The sequence below is a fragment of the Bombina bombina genome, chromosome 1 (assembly GCF_027579735.1).
Source record: "Bombina bombina isolate aBomBom1 chromosome 1, aBomBom1.pri, whole genome shotgun sequence".
Lineage (NCBI taxonomy): Eukaryota > Metazoa > Chordata > Amphibia > Anura > Bombinatoridae > Bombina > Bombina bombina.
Genome location: NC_069499.1, coordinates 268,896,256 through 268,902,080, shown reverse-complemented (window position 1 = coordinate 268,902,080; position 5,825 = coordinate 268,896,256).

Below are 5,825 nucleotides of genomic sequence, written 5' to 3'. Positions count from 1 at the left end.
TAGAGCATGTAATTTTAAACAACTTTTCAATTTACTTCTATTATCTATTTAGCTTTGTTCTCTTGGTATACTTTGTTGAAAAGCATAACTAGATAGGCTCAGGAGTTAGAAGCGAGTTGCTGATTGGTGGCTGCACATATATGCCTCCTGTCATTGGCTTACGGATATGTTCATCTAGCTCTGACTAGTGCATTGCTGCTCCTTCAATAAAGCATATCACAAGAATGAAGCAAAATTGATAGAAGTAAATTAGAAAATGATTTCAAATTTTATGCTCTATCTCAGCAGTTCCCAACCTGTGGTGGACCGTTTGGGGGTACGCGAAAATATTGTTGGTAATGGCGGAAGATGCAGGGGAAGGGTCGGGGACACTCTCAATTGGTCATCCACTAATAACCATCGTGGAACTGTGGAAGGAAGGAGTGCTCAGCCAGAAAGTGACAAGTGAAGTCCTGGCCTGGCATATACGCAGATGGAAGCCCCTGCACCTGAAATATGTGGTCCGGGTGTGGATGACCCCGGTCCACATATTAATGATCACCCTGTGTCACCAGACAGCTTAGCCTCCTGCTCCACCCACCCCCGTGCTGTGCACAAAATTTTGACTGCGAGTGCGCAGTTAGAAGTGGCACTGCATGGACACGTGTGGTAGAGCCGTGTAGGTTGCGACTCACACAGGCGAGGCGGGTCTGCATCCCCAAATAAGTTATAGTCAGTGTAAGTAAAGTACGGCTGCTAGTGTTTGCTTGATTTAGATTGCTTAACTTCCAACTAAAAACATTTATAGTGGCTGGGTGGTTAATATCGATCTGATCTCACAAATTTAAATATTTATTTTTATGATCATTACACTTTGATTCCCCCCCCCCCCGGGCCATGTTAAGGGGCAACCAGGCAGATGCCAGGGGAGCCAGCCACACAGCAGGGCTCCTCCTGAGAATGAGATCTGAGTTTTAATCCTGTTGATACACATACAGTCGTGAGCCATTCAGGTATAGCTTACCTTAAACTATTTATTATCAGGGTATTGTCAGTTATTAATCAACTATTATCAGGGTATTGTCAGGTATTAATCAACTATTTATTTTCTGGGTTTACCCTGATAATAAATAGTTTATTAATACCTGACAATACCCTGATAATAAATAGTTTATTAATACCGGATAATAGATAGTTGATTAATACCTGACAATACCCTGATAATAAATAGTTTATTAATACCGGATAATAGATAGTTTATTTATACCTGACAATACCCTGATAATAGTGAAAAAGGGTGTGTGTACAAGCGCTAAGGTAATCCCCAAGCTGTATCCAAACAGAGATCCTAACCAACCTCCAAAAAATATGCACAAGTAGTAAGAAGTGAATACAGCGCCAACAAGAGGCCAAGGGATAAATATACTCACAGAGAGATAAAAGAAGATTATTTAATGAACCATGTTAAAAAGCATCAGTAATAAAAGACTATATATAAAGAATGTAAAAAGCACATATAAATAAAATTACAAATACAGGAATATCTTACAGAAGCGGCTCAAAGGGCCAAAGCTGATAATTACAATAAAAACAGAGGTAATAACAGGTGATCAGTGTGAGTGGTACACCAGAAAAAGAGTGTATACTAATAAAACAGAATTAGCCTAAGTACAACTGTAGCAAGTGCATCAAGCAAAAAACTAATAAACAATAATACAAACAATAGTGTTCAAAATTAGTGTTACAAAAATAGTGTTCCAAAAAATAGAAAAATGCACTGCAGTGCAAAAAAAGGGGGGTAGCAAAATAATTGTATAGATACAATCAAATAGTGAGTGAGTGCAAATGGATATAAAAATGCTAGCTACTTAATCCAGTGAGGTTAAGATATAATTAAATAAAATACACAATATGCAATAACATAAAAAATAAAATACACAATATGCAATAACATAAAAAATAAAATATAATCCAAAAAAGTGTTCAAAAAGTTGATCAACAAATGTTAGTGAAGAACAAAAATAAGTCAATCAAAACTAAAAAATGGAAAAAATGGGTGATGAAAAGCAAGGTGAAAGTGAGGAAATTGATTCCTTCCAATGTTAGTTACTTTAACAGATCACTTTTTAGGATACCATAGGAGCAGCTGACAGGTGCTAGGATCCAATCAGCTACTTCAGCAACCACACTCAGGAATTTGGATCTGTTAAAGTAACTAACATTGGAAGTAATCAATTTCCTCACTTTCACCTTGCTTTTCATCACCCATTTTTTCCATTTTTTAGTTTTGATTGACTATTCACTTCTTAATACTAATACCCTGATAATAAATAGTTTAAATAAAAATAAAAAAACTTTTTTGAAAAGCCTAATCAAGGGGTACGGGAGAGAAAAAGGTTGGAAACTGCTGCTCTATATGAATCATGAAAGGAAAATGTTGGGTTTCATGTCCCTTTAAGTGAAGAGCCCTTTTTTATCAAACTGATAATAAAAAAAGTGCTAATTGGGTTTGGGTCTACATAAAAAATGTCAGCTGTTAACATGCCAATAATGATCAAACTATACATTGTAATAAGCCACTTAAGTAGCAGGTTGTTGTAAAAATTAAGTGCATAAACTTTATAGATGAGTTTGTCTGCATCCCTGAAAATGTGTTGACTTTGAGCTAAACGCGGGCATTAGCATTCTTGTTTGGTAAACTATCAGATTAATTACTATCAAACAAGAGATCGGGGAGGCATTCCTGTGCACATTCCCCTCATAGTGAAGCATATTAAGTAATTGTGAGAAAAATGTCCTGCTTTTCAGTTGTCTTCAGATTGCATTTCACTAAGTATCTGATTGTTAAATCTGATCTCAAGGAAGTTACCAAATTTTCCATCACTGCCCAAATAACCTGCCAAATATTGTGCAGCTAGTTTTTACTTTAAAGGGACATGATACCCAAATGTTGAATCACTTAAAAAGCTGACTAAAAATGTCACCTGAACATCTCTTTGTAAAAAAGCTAAGTATTCACAACCCACTGTAAAGAGACTTTAAGCAGCCAATCAGTAATCTAGTCCCAGGACTTGTAAGGGAGCGTACATCTAGCATGTGTAGGCACAGTCATGTTATTTTCCTATTCAGTTTAAGTTTAATATGAAATCTCGTGAAATCTGCTGATGCTGATTGGCTATTTTTTTTTTTTTTTTCAACCTGCAGCTGGACAGCAGCTGAAGTATAACTGCTCACAGAGCACTTACTCTGGTGAGCTGACGAAATGTTGAAGTAAAATGTCTTCCTTTTTTACATAGAGATGTTCAGCTGATATTTTATTGTCAGCTTTTAACAGTTATGCTGTATCATTTTCAAGTGATTTAGCATATGGGTATTATGTCCCTTTAAGTGCACAGAATAGTTACGTTTGTAACATGCACAGCAGTTATAATGTATATGAATAAATATACATTATAACACACTCACACTAACACACACATACTCTTTCTCACACACTAACACATAAACTCTCACACACACACTCTCATACACACTCACACTCTCACACACTAACACAGACTCTCTCACACAAACACAGACTCACACACACTCATACACATTTATGCACTCACACACTAACACAAATACTCTCTCTCACACACAGACACTCACACTCTCACACACTAACACATAAACTCTAACTCACACACACACACTCATGCTCTCACACACTAACACAAATACTCTCTCTCACACTCACACAAAGACACTCACACTCTCACACACTAACACAGACTCTCTCACACAAACACAGACTCACACACACTCATACACATTTATGCACTCACACACTAACACAAATACTCTCTCACACACACAGACACTCACACTCTCACACACTAACACATAAACTCTAACTCACACACATACACACTCATGCTCTCACACACTAACACAAATACTCACTCTCACACACTAACATATAAACTACATAGCACATATGTGACATGTAGGTCAACTACTGGTATGCAGAGCAGCACATGTTTAACAGTGCTTACTGTATAGGAGTGAATATATAAGTAGTGTGTATATATATACAGTGTATTTATATAGATCAGTATATAAATGAAGAGTTCAAATGGGTGCACATCTTTGACATAGTCAACCATATGTACTTGGCAATGTAGTGCACAGTATACCAGTATGCATAGTTGTATATGCAAGTGGACCTATAAACTGAAGGCCAAAGAAAATCTCTGACATTCTGAGCAGTGTACAGCGTAAAGCATCCAGGGAATTGTAAGCATGTGACATGCCAAGCTGCACATTTATGTAAATTGCAAATCATTTTGTTATTCCACAAAGTATAACAAATGGAGAAATATAAGCTTTAACAAAATGCTGCAATATGCTGGAGAGACTATAGATGATATTCTAAGCTTAGTGAATCTATTGTGTACTTGTACAGGTTATAGCAGTGTATGCAGAGTACACACTATAATAGCAAATAAACTCTCTCATAGATATTCACACTCTCACGCACTCTATCTCACACACATACACTCTCAAACACACTCACACTAACACACACATACTCTTTCTCACACACTAACACATAAACTCTCACACACACACTCTCATACACACTCACACTCTCACACACTAACACAGACTCTCTCACACAAACACAGACTCACACACACTCATACACATTTATGCACTCACACACAAATACTCTCTCTCACACACAGACACTCACACTCTCACACACTAACACATAAACTCTAACTCACACACATACACACTCATGCTCTCACACACTAACACAAATACTCTCTCTCACACTCACACAAAGACACTCACACTCTCACACACTAACACATAAACTCTCTCACACACACACTATCATACACACTCACACTCTCACACACTAACACAGACTCTCTCACACAAACACAGACTCACACACTCATACACATTTATGCACTCACACACTAACACAAATACTCTCTCACACAGACACTCACACTCTCACACACTAACACATAAACTCTAAGTCACACACATACACACTCATGCTCTCACACACTAACACAAATACTCACTCTCACACACTAACATATAAACTCACACACACACACTCTCATACACACTCACACACTAACACAAATACTCTCTCAGACATACTCACACTCACTAACACATAAACTCTCACACAGATTCTCTGTCTCACTCACACACACACAGACACTCTTTCACACACAAAGATACTGGCAAACACAAAGACACACTCGCGCCCCAGCTAAGCATCATGCAGGAGCTGTTACTCTTGTGACAGTGTAAGCATGTAGAGTGCAACACGTTTAACTGTAAAGTACATAGCAGATATTCATTCATACTTGTCCCAGGGAGGGGCAAAAATAAAATGCCCCGGGCATAATATCACTGGCAAAATGGGCATCATGAGAATGTTCCTTGTGGCCCGGGTGCTGCATATGATTTTGAACATGCCTCATTGGCATCAGGGAGTGACTCGTGTTTTTTGCTTATGCCTATAACTGAGGAGCAAAATTCCAGGGGAAAGGACATTTCCCCCTCCCCACCAGACACCTATGTATTCACTGCTGTGCCCTGTACATTAGTAACACTGAATACCTGTAAATAGGAGAATTAAAAGACAAGGACAGATCGCTTAAAAAAAAGGTAATATTTTTAAGTTTATTTTTACATTTATAATTTTTAATTGTATTTTTCCTTGTTCAAGTGTCATATACTGTAGTTTTTTGTTTTTTTTTAAATATATAGATAGGGTGATTTGTGATACTGAAAGTGAAACTGTAGGTTTATATAACATTAAACCTGGTTGG